At 46.2% G+C, this 19586-nt stretch overlaps 1 pseudogene; it reads left to right on the top strand.

Moving 5' to 3' along the window:
• The first annotated feature begins 939 nt into the window (after nucleotides 1-939).
• Nucleotides 940-19586, top strand: part of LOC115837552 — a 36493-nt pseudogene continuing 17846 nt past the window's right edge.

The raw sequence follows: 19586 nt of genomic DNA, 5'->3' as shown, positions 1-19586 counted from the left end.
GATAGGTTATTCTTTCTTGACTTGAAGCTGACAAAGATTAGCAAGATACACAGAACTGTTAAATATGATCCTGTCCCACAGCGTTCTGTTATAGTATGATTAGCCCCATTTAACTTAGGAACGGAGATCTGATGTGGTCAGAGCAGACCGTGGGTCTGGCCCAGGAAAATCTGGGGCAGAGTGGGGTTGGCACACACCCCGAGGACATAGGGTGAGATCTGCAGATGCCAGCTGGTTAGTTGAGCCCCGTCCTTCCCTTCCTGAACTCTGTTGGTTGGGGTTTGTCCTGTCCCCTCTTACCTCCTGCAGTCAGTTTATGCTGCATTCCAGTCAGCGGATCCAGTTCCCCAGATTCTGCAACCAAGGTTTCCCCCTAGCGGGGAAAATGTTTGGGAGGTCTGTGACTATAGCAAATGGTGCTGAAGTCCTCAGTGCTTGTGGTTTCTTTGATGTTCAAAGTGACAGTAAAGTGACGTCCTAAAGGCCAAGATGACATCCCTTTGCAGCCTACTTTCCCTGCGGCTCCAGCCTTGCTTGCTTTCCTTCCTGGGGCTTGGTTGGTGCTTCCTTAGTGCCCCTTCCAGGCAGTTCTTAGAATGCTCATCCCTCTTGGCAGGCTCTTTTTCCTTAAGATCTGGTGTCACCTTGGTGGGGCACGGTGGCTCACGCCTGTAATCCCAGCACTTTGGGATGCCGAGGCGGGCGGATCACGAGGTCAGGAGATAGAGACCATCCTGGCTAGCACGGTGAAATCCCGTCTCTACTAAAAATACAAAAAAAATTAGCCGGGCGTGGTGGCGGGCGCCTGTAGTTACAGCTACTCGGGAGGCTGAGGCAGGAGAATGGCGTGAACCCGGGAGGCGGAGCTTGCAGTGAGCCAAGATTGCGCCACTGCACTCCAGCCTGGGCGACAGAGCGAGACTCCGTCTCAAAAAAAAAAAAGATCTGGTGTCACCTTAACAGATCTAAAGGAGATGTCCTTGTTTCCTGACGGCCCCTTCTTTCCTTAATCCGGTGCCGGATGGGGCGGGGTATGGTGCGGGCTTCCGGCGGAAGCGCTGGAAGCAAGATGGCGGCCGCCGAGAGGTTCACAAAGGGTACGGTGGTGTGGAGCGAGGCAGGGTCCTCGCGGGCAGTGCCAAGACTGAGCAGAGTGGGCGGGGTACGGACCCATGGCCCTACGCATCCTGGGCCAGGTCTCCTGTGGTGCTTCACGCTCTCGACCTGTGAGTGGTGCCTGCTAGCGCTACCCAGATCCCTTTTCCCTACCCCTTCTGACCCTGGACCCAGAGTGGTGGTTGCGATCTGCTACCGTGACGTCAGCCCTCATTCCATTCGTTCCACAAACCCCACAGCTCTGGCCCGTTAGGGGAAGGAGGTCCCAGAATAGCTGGGAAATTACGAGAACGGCCTCACTGCATGAGTTGGTTGAATGCTGTGATGCGATTGTATGATGGACGGTGATGTTGAAACCAGACTGGGGAATGACCGCCCCATCCGGAGAGGGGAGGGTAAACTTTCGGGATGCTCTGAGTCCAGAGATGGGTTTGAAAGATGCAAAGTTAACCAAGCAGCCAAGGTGGGAGCCAGGCTGTTGCCTGAATGGAGACAAGCAGCAAGAGTCAAAACCCAGAGTTTGGCCATACTTAGTATATGGCATACTAAGAAATGTGGATTTTTCTCCGTTGGCCATTGGACTGCTTTTGAAGAATACCAACCAGAAGAGTAATATAATCGTATTTGTATTTTCTTGGGATAACGGAGGAGAGAAAAAGAAGGCGATCCCATTCAGGAAATTGTCACCATAAACCGGGGCAAAAATGTAGGTCAGAAGAGGGATAGGGAGAGGAGTGTACCTCACAAGTGGTTTTGTTATACCCAGAAGAGTATTGGGACCCCTCCCTTCCTCTCCTCCCTGTGCTCATGTTAACAAGGTGTTGGAGCAACTGCACCAGAAGTGTGGAGACATTGATTCAGAATGCTCTTGGTGTCTGCAGAGGGGGTGGAGGACAGTTCTTTGTGCTACTTTTATTCCTTTTGGAAACATTACAGATATTCTGATTCTGCTGTATTATGAAACAGGTGACACTGAAAAGTCCCTCTTAAGTCAGATTCCTGATGCCAGGAAAATAACTTAGTAAAAAATTTTAAGTCATGAGCATTCTGTGTATGTCTGGTATATAATGAATTTCAGGGGGATGTCTCTCTAGGTCAGCATGGTGGTGATCTTGGAAATGGAAAAGGAAGGTTCTGAGGACAGCAGGGCTAGGATGATGGTGTGGCTATGGGTTGAAATTTACAAAAATTAACAATCTGTTGGATTTGAGGGTAGACTTTAAGTTGGAACCATTTGGGGGCTTTGATTTCTCATCATTTAATATAAAAAGTGTATAGTAAAAAGGCCGGGCGCGGTGGCCCACGCCTGCAATCCCAGCACTTTGGGAGGCCGAGGCGGGCGGATCACGAGGTCAGGAGATCGAGACCATCCCGGCTGAGACGGTGAAACCCCGTCTCTACTAAAAATCCAAAAAATTAGCCGGGCGTGGTGGCAGGCTCCTGTAGTCCCAGCTACTCGGGAGGCTGAGGCAGGAGAATGGCGTGAACCCGGGAGGCGGAGCTTGCAGTGAGCCAAGATAGCGTCACTGCACTCCAGCCTGGGTGACAGAACGAGACTCCGTCTCCAAAAAAAAAAAAAAAACCAACAAAAAAAACCAAAGTGTATATAGTAAGAATCAGGAGGATAATCTTAGAAAAAAAATTTTTTTTTTTTTTTTTTTGAGACGGAGTCTCGTTCTGTCACCCAGGCTGGAGTGCAGTGGCTCGATCTCTGCTCACTGCAAGCTCCGCCTCCCCGGTTCACGCCATTCTCCTGCCTCAGCCTCCCGAGTAGCTGGGACTACAGGAGCCTGCCACCACGCCCGGCTAATTTTTTGGAGTTTTAGTAGAGACGGGGTTTCACCGTCTTAGCCGGGATGGTCTCGATCTCCTGACCTCGTGATCCGCCCGCCTCGGCCTCCCAAAGTGCTGGGATTGCAGGCGTGAGCCACCGCGCCTAGCTCTTAGAAAAAAAATTTTACGTTTGGTTCTTGTTTCACATCACCTGCTGGGTAGGTGTACTCTACCTCATCTGTGCACCTGAACTCCCTTCTTGGCGGCTGTGCTCTTAAGTAGCAGAGTGTAGCAGGGAAGCTCAGCCTCAGCAGTGAAGCCTTGGCCTCTGCTTACCTGGTTAAGTTTTTCTTCAATTGGTATCACAATTACAGTGCAAGTTTCTATTTGATCTTTTGTTTTTATTTTCTAGGTTAAGAATTTTAGACCCAGTTCTGCTACTAACTTTCTGTGTGGACGCAAACTCACTGAGCCTTCAGTTCTTCAAATCATTTTTTCTTTTTCTTTTTTTTTTTGAGATGGAGTCTCACTCTGTCACCCAGGCTGGAGTGCAGTGGAGCGATCTCGGCTCACTGCAACCTCCGCCTCCTGGATTCAAGCGATTCTCCTGCCTCAGCCTCCCAAGTAGCTGGGATTACAGGCGCCTGCCACCACCCCTGACTAGTTTTTTTTGTATTTTTAGTAGAGATGGGTTTCACTATGTTGGCTGGTGAAGCCAGGCTGGTCTTTAGTAGTCACCTGACCCAATGGTAAGGTCAGTGCTCTATACACAGTTAGAGCTTGGTAGGAATTAATGATTGTTAAACAACTTTTTCTATTTCTGTAAGTTTTATAAACAAAGGTCATCAAAATGCTTGGAAAGCAACTTCAGGTTTACATTCTATACTGGTACAACTGTATTTTATTTTAATTAGTTAATTAATTAATTTATTTTTGAGATAGAGTCTTGCTTTGTCACCCAGGCTGGAGTGCAAAGGCGCAATTGAGGCTCACTGCGGCCTCCACCTCCTGGGTTCAAGCGAGTCTCCTGTCTCAGCATTTCAAGTAGCTGGGCTACAGGTGTGTGCCACTGCGCCCAGCTAATTTTTGTATTTCTAGTAGAGACAGGGTCTTACCATGTTGGCCAGGCTGATCTCAAACTCCTGACCTCAGGTGATCTGCCTGCCTCAGCCTCCCAAAGTGCTGGGATTACAGATGTGAGCCACTGCAGTCAGCCTGAATTGTACAAAGTTTAAAGTTAGTTGATTGTTTATGTATATTTATTTACAATGAAATGACTAATATTTCTGGATGCATTGCTGAATAAGCCAAGAAAAATCTAAAAATTTGATTTTCATTTTGTAAATGACATCTGGATATGGCATGTTTCCTCCTATTGCTCACATATTAACAACCCATTTCTGCTTTTGCAGAAAAGCACCAAGGATTCTCTTTTGTTGAGTTTGAGTTGGCAGAGGTAAGTTTTCCTTTTAATGTTTGACTAGTGTCACTCTTGTCATTGATTACCAAAGGTGTCAGTCTGTTTGGATGCATGTGGTAGTTTCCTTGGGCTGTTGTAACAAATTACCATACATTTGGGTGGCTTAAAACAACAGAAATTTATTATCTCACAATTCTAGAGACTAGAAGTCCAAAATCAAGGTGTTGGCAGGGCCATGCTCCCTCTGAAGGCTCTCAGGAAGGCTCTTGACTTGCCTTCCTGGCATCTAGTGGCTCCTCACAATTCCTTGGCTTGTAGTATCACTCTGGTCTCTGCTTGTCTTCACATGGCTTTCTTCCTTGTATGTGTTTCTGTCTTCTCTTATAAAGATACCAGTCATTCAGTCATTGGATTTAGGGTCCATAACAATTCAGTATGACCTTTTCTTAAGTAATTACATCTGCGAAGGCCCTACTTTTTTTTTTTTTTTTTGAGACAAGGTCTCACTCTATCACCCAAGCTGGAGTGCAGTGGTGTGATTATAGCTCACTGCTGCCTGAAACTCCTGGGTTCAAATGATCCTGCTACCTGAGCCTCCCAAGTAGCTAGGACTATAGGTGCACATCACCATGCCTGCCTAATTTTTAAAATTTTTATAGAAATGGGGTCTCACTATATTGCTCAGGCTCATCTTCAACTCCTAGCCTCAAGTCATCCTCCCACCTCAGTTCCCCAAAGCACTGAAATTACGTGTGAGCTACTGCACCCAGCCCACCACCCCAAAGACCCTATTTCTAAATAAGGTCCGATTCTGAGGTTTAGGCAGACATGAATTTTGGGTGACACTATTCAACCCACTATAGTGGCTTGGTAGTGGCTTTTGCAGAGAAACAGGAAGTTCTGGCTGAAGGATGGCCCACCAGTTCCCCTCCTGTATTCAGAGTATAGAAGACAGGTCTTGGAGAGGCCTGAGCCCTCTGGCCTGGCATTGCTCATTCCTGTTTTACTGTGTGTATTCTCTCTCACTATCAACTGGGCACCCAGCTGTACACCACCAGCTCTAACAGGCAGTACACACTCTTAGTAAAATACAGTCTAGGCAAGTAGGAGGGGAGATTGTGTCTTTTTTTGTGTGCTTGTGCTACTGAGTTTTTATTTGAACACTGTAAGAAGAGTTGAACTATGGGCATGAACTTTTTCCTTGTTTACTTTTGGCAGGATGTTGCAGCAGCTGTCAACAACATGGTATGGCTGAGCATCTTTGTTTTTTACTGAAGCTGTTATTTGGTGCTACTTTTTGGTATAGGGAACGCCCATGTACCTATTGTGTTTCCAATTTCCATAGTTTCAAAGTTCTGTAGCAAGCACAGGTCATCATTATTTGAAATAATTCACCATGAACTGGCTACCAATAAAATTAATTTTTTTTTTTTTTTCTGAGACCGAGTCTGCTTTATCACCCAGGCTGGAGTGCAGTGGTGCAATCTCAGCTCACTGCAGCCTCTGCCTCCCCGGTTTGCATGATACTCCTACCTCAGCCTCCTGAATAGCTGGGATTACAGGCATCCGCCACCACACCCAGCTAATTTTTGTATTTTTAGTAGAGATGAGGTTTCACCATGTTGGCCAGTCTGGTCTTGAACTCCTGACCTCAAGTGACCCACCTGCCTTGGCCTCCCAAAGTGCTAGGATTACAAGTGTGAGCCACCACACCCGTCCTAAAATTAATTCTTAACCAGACATCCTTCTCATTTCACATTTGTTTTTTTTTTTTTTTCTTTTTTTTGAGACGGAGTCTCGCTCTGTCGCCCAGGCTGGAGTGCAGTGGCGCGATCTCGGCTCACTGCAAGCTCTGCCTCCCAGGTTCACGCCATTCTGCCTCAGCCTCTCTGAGTAGCTGGGACTACAGGCGCCCACCACCATGCCCGGCTGATTTTTTGTATTTTTAGTAGAGACGGGGTTTCACCATGGTCTCGATCTCCTGACCTCGTGATCTGCCCGCCTCGGCCTCCCAAAGTGCTGGGATTATAAGCTTGAGCCACCGCGCCCGGCCATCACATTTGTTAAATACCAACCACTTTTGTTGGCCAATCTCTTGACCATTTTGCAGGGACCAGCAAACTACAGCCTGTGGGCCAAATCATCCCACAGTCTGGTTTTTGTCTTTTTTTTTTTTTTTTTTTTTTTTTTGAGATACAGTCTCGCTGTATTACCCAAGCTGGAGTGGAATGCACGATCTCGACTCACTACAACCTCCACCTCCTGGGCTCAAGCAATCCTCCCACCTCTGCCTCCCAAGTAGCTGGGACTACAGGTGTGTGCTACCATGCCCAGCTAATTTTAGTATTTTTTTGTAGAGACGAGGTTTTGCCGTGTTGCCCAGGCTGGTCTTGAACTCCTGAGCTCAAGCGATCTACCACCTTAGGCTCCCAAATTGCCACAGTCTGTTTTTTGTGTCCTTTGAGCTAAATAATTGTTATCTTTTAAAGGGTGTGGGGGAAAAAACCCAATATGCAGGAGAGGCTGTATGTGGCCTACAAAACCAAAAATATTTACTATCTAGCCTTTTTCAGAAAATTTGCTAATCCCTAGGCTAGGACAGTGTACCGCAAATAAAATGTAACCTGATTGCAAAGTTTGTTTGTTTATTTATTTTTGACAGTCTCACTCTGTTGCCCAGGCTGGAGTGCATTGGCGCAATCTTGGCTCACTGCAGCCTCTGCCTTCTGGGTTCAAGCGATTTTCCTGCCTCAACCACCCAAGTAGCTTGGATTACAGGCGCACACCACTATGCCCAGCTAATTTTTGTCTTTTTAGTAGAGACAGGGTTTCACCATGTTGGCCAGGCTGGTCTTGAACTCTTGATTTCAAGTGATCTGCCCGCCTCAGCCTCCAAAAGTGCCGAGATTACAGGCATGAGCCACCACGCCCAGCTTGCAGGGTCAATTTGTGAATCTTATGTAAGAGCAGTGTTTCATGTAGTATATGAAAGTGATTATGGAGAACTGCTGTGATTAGCTGTAGTCAAAAACAGCCATTGAAGAGTTAGGCTCTCTTAAACCAATTAACATCTGAAGAAGAGAAAATCAGCAAGGATTATGACAAATTGAGTGCTTCAAAAGGAAATGATTTGAGGCTGAGTGTGGTGGCTCACATTTATAATCCCAGCACTTTGGGAGGTGGAGGCAGGAGGATCACTTGAGGCCAGGAGTTCAAGACCCAACCTGGGCAATAGTGAGGCCCTGTTTCTACAAAATAATAATTTTTTTATTTTTATTTATTTATTTTTTTGAGACAGAGTCTTGCTCTGTCACCCAGGCTGGAGTGCAGTGGCACAATCTCGGCTTGCTGCAGCCTCTGCCTCCTGGGTTCCAGTGATTCCCCTGCCTCAACCTCCTCGGTAGCTGGGATTACAGGCACATGCCACCATACCTGGCTGATTTTTGTATTTTTAGTAGACATGGGGTTTTGCCATGTTGGCCAGGCTGCTCTTGAACTCCTGACCTCAGGTGATCCACCAGCCTCAGCCTCCCAAAGTGCTGGGATTATAGATGTGAGTCACCGCGCCTGGCCAAATAATAATAATTTTTTAAAAAGAAAATGATTTGGCTGGGCGCGGTGGCTCACGCCTGTAATCCCAGCACTTTGGGAGGCCGAGGCGGGTGGATCACGAGGTCAGGAGATCAAGACCATCTTGGCTAACACGGTGAAACCCCGTCTCTACTAAAAAAATACAAAAAATTACCCGGGTGCAGTGGCAGGCGCCTGTAGTCCCAGCTACTTGGGAGGCTGAGGCAGGAGAATGGCGTCAACCCGGGAGGCGGAGCTTGCAGTGAGCCGAGATCGTGCCACTGCAGTCCGGCCTGGGCGACAGAGCAAGACTCCGTCTCAAAAAATAAAAAAGAGAATGATTTTAATTCTTATTGCCACTGTAACAAATTACTACAAATTTAGTGGCTTAAAACAACACAAATTTATCTTACACTTTTAGAGGTCAGAAACCTAAAAGGGGTCTCACTGGACTAAAATCAAGTTGTTGCCAGGGCTCTGTTGCTTCTGGGGGCTCCAAGGAGAATCTGTTTCCTTGCCTTTCCCAGCTTCTAGAGGCTACCCACATTTTTTGGCTCTTGGCCCCTTCCACTTCAAAACCAGCAATGGCCTCTTAAATCTTTCTCACACTGCATCACTTTGAAACTCTCTACTTCTCTTTTCCGTATTTAGATGACTCTTGTGATTACATTGGGTCCATCTGAATAATCCCGGATAATAATTTTATTTTAAGGTTAGCTAGCAACCTTAATTGTATCTGCAACCTTAATTCTTTCCTGTCATATAACATAACATAGTCACAGGTTCTGAGAAATAGGCTGTGGACATATTTGGAGAGCCATTCTGCCTACCACAAAACCCTTAAATGCCCCCGGCCCCCTGCTTTTTATTTTTGTGATTGATATTCATGACTATGAAACAAGGATGTCATTTAATGCTAGCATTCCATTTTTTAAAATTACTGGGAATAAAATTAGTACCTGATCCATCTTTTTTCTAAGAATAAAGGACATATCTGTAATTATAACCTCAGTCTTACTAAATTAGGGAATCTTTTTTTCATGTAACTTTTAGTTCTCATGAAAAGGCCCAAAACAAACTTCTTTTGAAGTATCAGTTGTTCTTGGCTAATGAAATATTCCTACACTTCATTCCATGTTCTTTGTTACGCCTTCATCAAACATGCCCCTCAACAGTCAACAATACCATTTTTCCTCCAGTTCAAAGCTGATCTTGACTTTCTAAGGTGGACTCAAGCACTTGGTAACTGCATTTACCCTTATAGTTTCAGAGTCCTGAGCTCAAATCCAAAGATCTTGCCAGCACAGACCTTCCTGTTTGTTGGTATTAAAGAAAGGAAGTGCATGGTGGCTCAAGGGCATTCTAGTGGTTAGTTTTGTGCTTAGCCTGCTTATGGGCTGCAGGCTCCCAGGCTTGGAATCAAGCAGGTCTCAGCCTCCTGGGAAGTAAATGGAAGACTGTCAGGTATTCTTTTAACCCAGCAGGTTTAAGCAGCTGAGTTGTATTTCAGTCTTTCCAGAATGAATCTGAGCTCATTTGGCCAAACCAATGAGAGTTAAGGAAGGCTCTTCCAGACCAGGTGAGTGGGAGCAACTCACAGATTCCCTGTCATGTCCACAACTCCACAACTTTGGCCTTGTGGCCTTGGCTGCTTTTTTTTGAGATAGTCTCATTCTGTCGCCCAGGCTGGAGTGCAGTGGCGCGATCACAGCTCACTGCCGTCTCTGCCTTCCAGGTTCAAGCGAGTCTTATGCCTCAGCCTACCAAGTAGCTGGGATTACAGGCATGTGCCATCATGCCTAGCTAATTTTTGTATTTTTAGTAGAGATGCGGTTTCACCCTGTTGGCCAGACTGTCTCGAATACTGGCCTCAAATGACCCCACCCACCTTGACCTCCCGAAGTGTTGAGGTTATAGGCGTAAGCCACTGCGCTTGGCCCTTGGCTGCATTTTTATCCCAGCCTTACTTCTCTTGTAGTGATGGTATAAACACAAGTAGAGTGGTTTATAGGGCAGAAGAGAATGTAGCACCTCCATGGAAGTAACCAGTTGGAGATTCTCAGCAAAGCTGGAGGCACTGCCCCGTGTCAAGGTCTAGCTTTTGGACATAGACTTAGACTATGCCATGGCAGCCTTGGCACAGGCTGGGACATTCCTTTTGGCTCGACTTAGTTCTCCCTCCTTATTCTCATTCACTTCTGTTAAGAGCTGGACTTAGGGCCTGACACTTACCAGTGACAACTTTTCTTGTCTTGGAGAGTTCCTAAGAGGGAACTTCTGACTGTGAAACCCTACATATTGAGTCCACTTTGCTGACCAAAGCAGTGAAGAACTGGACATAGCTAATTAGCTATTGGCTCATGGCTTGAATTTCTTAACATTCATTTGATTCCTTCCTTTCAGTCTGGTCAGATGAAGACTGGGTGGAGAAGTTTGCTGGGAAGAGGATAAAGAAGAAGGTGGTTGAGACTTCCCAAAGCAGAAAGCCAGGAGGTGAGAATGAAAGTTCATGCTTCCAGAGGAGAGGCTGCTGCTTTCCACATAGGGAATTTCTGAGGTGAGTGGTGGTGGGTGAATTTAAAGGAGAAGTTTTGGGTTTCTTATCTAGGTGAGAAATATCTTATGTGGGTTCAGGTATTTGTGATTGCTGCTGAGCAAGGCGGATATCTGAGGTGAGAAAGGATGGTGAGTACTCTGCATCACGAGCATCCACTATCCTCCTAGTCTTTGGCAGCAGGCTCACTGTCTTCCTGTTCTTGCCCTGATTCCAAGGGGGCAGAATCATGTAGAGGCCCCTTCCCCTCAGTCAGTACACAGGCACAAGGCTCTCCCTGCCCACTCCACTTGCTCCTGCTTCTCTGTCAGGCCATCCTGAGTGTTGCTTCCCAGGATAATTTAGGGGCTCCTCCTCCTCTGTCCACCCTTTGAGCAGTGATATTTCCCTGAATTCCTTCCTTAGCCCTCAGCTCCTCTCTCCACATTATCCTTATGCCATGTCAGCCACTTCTATCTCCTAAGGTTATAACGATCTTTCATTGTCGGAATGATACTCTGATCTCTGTCCCTAGCCCTGACCTTTCACATATTTCTGTCTGGGTGTCTTGTAGGCACCATAAATAAAGCATATCCCAAATGGGTTTCATCACCTTTCTGGTCTTCTTTTATGCCCAATCTTAGTTCACTTTGCCGTCTTCAACATAGTCACACCCAAACCAGATTCCTTGGTGCCAGTTTAGATCCCTCACTATATTTCATACCTAATGCATTGCCAGACCCTGCTAATTTTATCTTTTAAATCTTGCATTTCTCCTCTCCAGTTTTCTTCTGCCACTGTTGCCTTGGCTGAGGCCTTATCCTCTCTCCTGTGAATAATTGGAGTAGCTTCCTAACTGGTCTCCCTGCCCCAGGCCTGCTTTCCTCCTATCCTTAGCAGCCAGAGGGAGCTTTCTAAAGGGCAGACCTGACAATCTCACTCTCCTCAAACATTCTAGGGACTCCCTTGACTTACAGGATTGAGCCCAGCCTCCATCAAAAGGGACAGAAGGCCTCTCTGTGTTCTGATTCCTGCTTATGTCTCCATATTTTATCCCCATTTTATATTCTAGGAAACAACAGTTTCTAGATACCTGTAAATCTCTATGTTTTGGTGTAAGTCATTCCTCTGCCTGTAGTGTCCTTTCCAACTTATTTTATGTGGCTAATGCCTGCTCATTTCTCATAGTGCAGCCCATTTACTGCCTTCTCCAGGAAGCTTTTCTGAATCCTCCAGTGAGTGAGGCAAGTATCACTCTGGGCTCCCATGGCCTCTGGGTTCCTGTGGCATCCTCTGTCCTGGCATTATATTGAAATGTGATTATGTAGAAATGTGACTGCATTATATTGAAATTACTTATTTAACAAATGTCTAAATATTGCTTACTCTATGCTAGGCACTGTTCTAAGTGCTCTACTAATATTTAACCCTAATAACAATTACTTGAGATAAGTACTGTTATTATCCCCAGTTCTAGGTGAGGAAGCTGGGGCACAGTGAGGTCAGTACCTTGTTCAGTGTTACACAGTTCATAATGGTGGAACTGAGGTCTGAACTAAGGCTGTAGAGCTCCAGGATCTGTGTGCCTCTTACACTGTGGGTATCTCTCCCCTGCTGGCTAGCCAGTTCCTCAAGGGCAGGGGCCATATCTATCTTACTGCCTATCTATTTATTTTTTATTTTTTGAGTCAGGGTCTTGCTCTGTTGCCCAGGCTGGAGTGCAGTGGTACCATCTCAGCTCACTGCAGCCTTGACCTTCCAGGCTCAAGTGGTCTTCCTTCCCCAGCCTCCCAAGTAGCTGGAACTACAGGCACACAACCATACCCAGCTAAATTTTTCATTTTTTATTTTGTAGAGACAGGGTCGTACTGTGTTGCCCAGATTGATCTCAGAACTCCTGGGCTCAAGCAGTCCTCTTGCCTTGGCCTCCCAAAGTGCTGGGATTACAGAGTGAGACACCACATCCAACTATATCTGTTTATTTAGGAATCCCAGTACTTGGCCTGATAGCTCAATACCTGTATGTTGAACTATTAATCCAAAAAAGCAATAGAGTTGGCTGGGTGTAATGGCTCACGCCTGTAATCCCAGCATTTTGTGAGGCCAAGGCGGGCAGATCACGAGGTTAGGAGTTCGAGACCAGCCTGACCAACATGGTGAAACCCGTCTCTACTAAAAATACAAAAATTAGCCGAGCATGGTGGCATGTGCTTTTAATCCCAGCTACTCAGGAAGCCGAGGCAGGAGAATTGCTTGAACCCAGGGGGCGGAGGTTGCAGTGAGCTGAGATCGCGCCACTGCACTCCAGTCTGGGCGACAGAGCAAGACTCCATTTTAAAAAAACAAACAAACGAAAAAATAGAGTTTTCTCTATCACACAAATGGGAAGGTTTGTATTGAATGTTATATTTATCCTCTATCCAGTCTTGTCTTGGAGCACAAAGCAAAAAGGCCCAGCATCCTCCACTGTCTTCTGAAAACTTAGGCCTGAGCAAGAGGGCTGCCCGCTTGCTTCCAGGTAGCCAGCCAGCGTATGTGCAGGGCCAAGTATAGAGGGAGGAGGGGGTGGCACATGGATGGTTTTGTTTAATTGGAAGACAGTAGGTAGATTGGAGCTGGCATTTGAAGGTGTCGAAAGTTGTGGATCATGGGCAAGAAAAGCGCTGTTCTGTGACTGCGGGGCAGGAGAAGGAAACTGATGCTTCTGAGGGTGAGCCTGATGAGGTAACACGCCCGTGTGTGGGCCTCAGGTTAGACAGTGCTAAGGTCTCCTGTCACTGGGCGTCCAGCTGGGTGCTACGGCCGTGGCTCCTGCCTCCTGCAGCCCTGTCAGGGCCCAAGGCCTTCCCCATCAGCACTTGCTCCAGCCTACTCACTGGAGTTGTGTTCTGGGTGGGTGTGTAGAATACTCGCAGTCCTTGGGGCATCAGGGAGTTTTCTAGCAATGTCTTCTGCACCTAGGGAGAGCCCACTGCTAAAAAAGGCCTGGTCAAATCCTCAGGTGTACATGGACATCAAGATTGGGAACAAGCTGGCTGGCTGCATCCAAACCCTCCTGCGTTCCGACGTCGTGCCCATGACAGCAGGTGAGCAGGACGCCATGGTCAGGATGGCGGGACATTGGTGGCTGAACGAGATGGGGAGGAAGCTACCTGGAGTCCTGGGCCCTTAACACTATTTCCATCTGAGGCGTCTCAGATCCCAGCATCTAGTAACAAATGAGGCACAGCAGGCATTTTTAAAGCTCTATAAAGGCTTAGAGCCATTAGAAAGAGTAGGCAACTAAAAGTTCTAAACAGTTTTAATTATCCTCTGGTTTGGTTTTATTGTTGGGTTTTTTTTTTTCGTAATTTTATTTGGATATATTTTCAGACTTACAGATATATAGAATAAGAATTCTGTAAGAATATTTCAAGGGGCCAGGTGCAGTGGCTCACACCTGTAATCTCAGCACTTTGGGAGGCCATGGTGGGAGGATCACTTGAGTCCAGGAGTTTGAGATCAGCCTGGGCAACACAGCAAAAGACTCCATCTCTACAAAAAATACAAAATTAGACGGGTATAGTGCGATGTGCCTATAGTTCCAGCTATTTGGGAGGCTGAGACAGGAGGATTGCTTGAGCCCAGGAGGTTGAGGCTGCAGTGAGCCATAATTGCACCACCACACTCCAGTCTGGGCAACAGAGCAAGGCCTTGTCTTAAAAAAAAAGAAAAAAGAAAAAAAAGCAGTTAGAGGAACTCTCATATATTCTTTACCTTCTCATTAATTTCCTTTTTTTGCCCTGTATGCTTTATCATTTTCTTTACATACATTACACACAGATGCATATGTGTATTTTTCCCATTTCAGTTGAGAAGTTGAAGACCATGCACCTTTACTCCTAAATACTTCAGTATATATTTCCTAAGAACCAGAATATTCCCTTGCATAATCAGAGTACAACTATCAAAATTATAAAATGTAACATTGAGTGATCAGCCATATTCAAATTTTATCACTTGTCCCAATATTATCCTTTATAGTAATTTTTAGCAATTTTTCTTCCCTGACAAGGATTCCCACGTTGATTTAGTTGTCAAGTCTCTTTAGTCTCCTTTTATTTGAAACCATTTCTTAATTTTTCATTGTGTTTTTTGATCTTGACGTCTTTGAAGAGAATAGGCCAGTTGTGTTTAAGGGTGCCTCTCAGTTTGTATTTGCCTAGTACTTCCTCATGATTAGATTTAGGTTTTGTGTTTTGGCATCAATAGCACAGAAGCAGTGTTGTTAGTGCATTGTATGAGGAAGTACATGATGTCAGTTCAGATGTTTGCAATGTTAATTTTGTTGACTTGGTTAAGGAGTTCTTTGCCCAGTGTCTTCACTGGAAAAAATGCTTTTTTTTTTTTTCTTTGAGACAGGATCTAGTTCTGTTGCCCAGGCTGGAGTGCGGTGGTGTGATCATGGCTCACTGCAGCTTCCACCTTCCAGGCTCAAGTGATCCTCCCAGCTCAGCTTCCCAAGTAGCTGGGACCACAGGCATGCACCATCATGCCCAGCCAATTTTTTATTGTTTTTTGTACAGATGGAGATTTCACTATGTTTCCCAGCTAATTTTTTTTTTTTTTTTGAGACGGAGTCTTGCTCTGTTGCCCAGGCTGGAGTGCAGGGACGCAATCTTGGTTCACTGCAAGCACCGCCTCCTGGGTTCACGCCATTCTCCTGCCTCAGCCTCCTGACTAGCTGGGACTACAGGTGCCTACCACCATGCCCAGTTAATTTTTTTGTATTTTTAGTAGAGACAGGGTTTCACCGTGTTAGCCAGGATGGTCTCGATCTCCTGATCTTGTGATCCGCCCGTCTCAGCCTCCCAAAATGCAGGGATTACAGGCATGAGCCACTGCGCCCGGCCCTTTTGTATTTTTTTTGTAGAGATGGTGAGTTTTGCCATGTTGTCTAGTCTGGTCTTGGACTGGACTCAAGTGATCCTCTCACCTTGGCCTCCCAAAATGCTGGGATTACAGACATGAGCGACTGCACCCAGCCAGAAAGTACTATTTTTAAGGGTATTAATCAGAAACTAAAACTTTCTCTCCTTACTATTCAGCCCATCTCCCAGAGGTAGCTACAATTGACAGTTGTGTTTTCCTTTTTTTCTTAAATATTCATGATGACCTTTTTTTACCCATAATCTTTTTTGTCTTAATCTAGCTTTTAAAAATGTTTCTCAAAGTCATAATTGCACATAGTTTAAAGAAAATCAGCCGGGCGCGGTGGCTCACGCTTGTAATCCCAGCACTTTGGGAGGCCGAGGCGGGCGGATCACAAGGTCAGGAGATCAAGACCATGGTGAAACTCCGTCTCTACTAAAAATACAAAAAAAAATTAGCCGGGCGTGGTGGCGGGCGCCTGTAGTCCCAGCTACTCGGAGAGGCTGAGGCAGGAGAATGGCGTGAACCTGGGAGGCGGAGCTTGCAGTGAGCCGAGATCACGCCACTGCACTCCAGCCTGGGTGACAGAGCCAGACTCCGTCTCAAAAAAAAAAAGAAAAAGAAAAAAAAAGAAAATCATTCTATAATAAAATATTCTTCTGCTCCCCCAACATCATTTTTCTGCCCTGCCAGAGGCAACATGCATTTCTTTCTTCTTTTTTTTTTTTTTGAGACGAAGTCTCGCTCTGTCACCCAGGCTGGAGTGCAGTGATGCTATCTCGGCTCACTGCAAGCTCCGCCTCCTGGGTTCACGCCATTCTCCTGCCTCAGCCTCTCCGAGTAGCTGGGACTACAGGCGCCCTCCACCACGCCCGGCTAATTTTTTTTTTTGTATTTTTAGTAGAGACAGGGTTTCACCGTGGTCTCGATCTCCTGACCTCACGATCCGCCCGCCTCAGCCTCCCAAAGTGCTGGGATTACAAGCGTGAGCCACCGCGCCTGGCCTAACATTCATTTCTTTTTTTTTTTTTTTTTTTTTTTTTTTTTTTTTGAGACGGAGTCTCGCTCTGTCGCCCAGGCTGGAGTGCAGTGGCACAATCTCGGCTCACTGCAAGCTCCACCTCCCGGGTTCACGCCATTCTCCTGCCTCAGCCTCTCCGAGTAGCTGGGACTACAGGCGCCCGCCTCCACACTGGGCTAATTTTTTGTATTTTTTAGTAGAGACGGGGTTTCACCGTGGTCTTGATCTCCTGACCTCATGATCCACCCACCTCAGCCTCCCAAAGTGCTGGGATTACAAGTGTGAGCCACCACGCCCAGCCACATTCATTTCTTTTAACTATTTTAATTATTTGGCCTTTTATTGCTATGTCTCTGAAAAATATACTCCTATTACTGTTGGTAATCCTAGGCTGGAGTGCAATGGCATGATCTCGGCTCACTGCAACCTCCGCCTCCCGGGTTCAAGTGATTCTCCTGCTTCAGCCTCCCGAGTAGCTGGGATTACAGGCGCCCGCCACCACGCCCAGCTGGTTTTTGTATTTTTAGTAGAGACAGGGCTTCACCATGTTGGCCAAGCTGGTCTTGAACTCCTGACCTCAGGTGATCCACCCACCTCTGCCTCCCAAAACGCTGGGATTACAGGTGTGAGCCACAGCACCTGGCTTCCCTCCTCTGCTATCCATTTTAGATACCTCTCATCCTCACCTCAGCTGGCTCCTCTGCTAATCTAAATGGCTTATCTGGTGGGGTGACCTAGACCTTTGTCTGTGGGGATTTGAGCTCCTGGTCATTATATACCTTCTCAGGTCATGGCTGCCTAGCATAATTGGGTAGGGGAGTCCAAATGTTTTTTCATTTGTCCTAAGACCAGTTTATAGAAAGTCCATCTTTGCCCCAGTGATTTAAGATGCCAAGCTTTATGAAATACTTAATTCCTTTATATATATATATATATATACACACACACACATATACACATATATATACATATATACACACATATATACATATATACACACACATATATACATACATACACATATATATACATTTTTGTGTATATATGTGTGTGTGTGTGTGTGTGTGTATGTGTGTGTGTATATATATATTTTTCGAGACAGAATTTCACTCTTGTTGCCCAGGCTGGAGTAAAATGGCATGATCTCAGCTTACTGCAACCTTCACCTCCCGGGTTCAAGTGATTCTTCTGCCTCAGCCTCCCGAGTAGCTGGGATTACAGGTGCACGCCACCACGCCGAGCTAATTTTCTGTATTTTTATTAGAGATAGAATTTTACCATGTTGGTCAGGCTGGTCTTGAACTCTGACCTCAGGTGGTCCACGCATCTCGGCCTCCCAAAGTGCTGGGATTACAGACCTGAGCCACCACACCCAGCCTATGTATATATTTTAATAGAGATGAGGTCTTGCCATGTTGCCCAGGCTGGTCTCCAACTCCTCTGCTCAGGCAATCCTCCTGCCTTGGCCTCCCCAAGTACTGAGATTACAGATGTGAGCCACCATGCCCAGCTGAAATCCTGAATTTTCATACGGATCTGGGTCTATTCTGGACTTTCTCTTCTTTTCACCTAGTCTGTTCAATCTATTTGTGTGCCACTTCCACACTTAAGCATTTAGTTTAAATAAAGGTACTATGTACTTTTTTAGATTTGGAGAGCTGGAGTTTGGGGGGGTGTGTGTATTTTATTTTAGAGACAGGGTCTCACTTTGTCACCTAGGAGTGTGCCACCATGCCTAGCTAGTTTCTGTATTTTTAGTAGAGATGGGGTTTTGCCATGTTAGGCTGGTCTCGAACTCCTGATCGCAGGTGATCCACCCACCTCAGCCTCCCAAAGTGCTGGGATTACAGGCATGAGCCACCGTGGCTGGGACCCAACTGATTATTTTTGTAGAGATGGCATGTTACAGAGAGCTGGAGTTTTAATTATCTAGTTAGGTATTCTTACCTCAGCACTTTTCCCTTTCTCAATCCCAGAGAATTTTCGCTACCTGTGCACCCATTTAAAGGACTCGGCTTCAAGGGAAGCAGCTTCCGCCGCATTATCCCCCAGTTCATGTGCCAGGGCAGTGATTTCACAAACCACGGCGGCACCAGGGGCAAGTGCATCTACAAGAAGAAATTTGATGATGAAAACTTTATCTTCAAACACACAGGACCAGGTAGGAACCACTCATCATGTGGTGACAAGGGAGGCTGGGCGAGGGCAGCTGGCCGTGCAGGATGGAAGGATGAGCCGTGGTTCTGGCTGAGAAACAGGGAATCTGGAGGAGACCCAGCCACCAGACATAGGAGGACCGTTGAGCCTTGCTAGGGTGGAGTTAGCTTTGGGCTTTGAAAAGCTTTTTTGTTGTTTATTTTGGCTTATTTCAGTTCCCATTTGCCTCCTTTCATTAAAAGAGGAAGAAGCATAGACGCCTGGGTCTGCTCCTACCGTGGTGTCTTGTTTTTGTAACTTTTTATTTTATGTAATGTCAAGCTCACGGAAGAGTTACAAGAATAGTGCGATGAACCCCATACACCTTTGCTGGCATTTACTCAAGTTCACCAGTTGTTTATATTGGTGAACATCATTTCCTATTTATTTTCCTTCTGTGTATTTTTATAGACAGTGCGTATTTTTTTAGAGCCATTTGAAAGTAAGTTGGAGAGTTCATGTTCCTCTACCACTAAATACTTCAGCATGTATTTCATGAGAAACAGGGTATTTTTAATATTACCAGGACATAGTTCTCAAAATCAGAAAACAAACACTGCTACAATACTATTCTCTCAGCTGCAGTGCATATTGAGATTTCCTCATGTGACAGCACGTCATCCTTTTGGGGGTTTTCATGGTTGGCACGTGTCCTAGACTCATAGATGTGCTGCCCATCCACCCGCGCCACACTGCCCTGTTGCCTCACTCACATCTCACGTGCCATCGCTGGATGCACTCTCCTTCCTCTTGCCAAGGAGCCCGCTGCCTCTCTTGTGCTCCTTCTTACCTAGTGCAGAACTCTGTGTGCTGGAGAAAAGCACAGCCCTGAGCTATCTGGTCCCTCTTGAGTTGAGGAGCTCAGGTCTTAAGGGCACCTTGAGCAATGCCCAGTGGTCCTCCCAGATTGCTGGAGGTATTTGTCATCCATGGTCTGACTGGAAAACACGCCTTTTCTTCACTCCTCAGCCCTCCAGCATTGCTTCATACACTCTCCCTCTCAGCTGATGGTGTCGCTTATTTATAGAAACAATCAGAAGAGAACT

This window comes from Nomascus leucogenys, chromosome 12 (assembly GCF_006542625.1).
Source record: "Nomascus leucogenys isolate Asia chromosome 12, Asia_NLE_v1, whole genome shotgun sequence".
In the NCBI taxonomy this organism is placed as follows: domain Eukaryota; kingdom Metazoa; phylum Chordata; class Mammalia; order Primates; family Hylobatidae; genus Nomascus; species Nomascus leucogenys.
The sequence above is the reverse complement of the archived record's forward strand: the minus strand, read 5'-3'. Positions and strand labels throughout refer to the sequence as shown.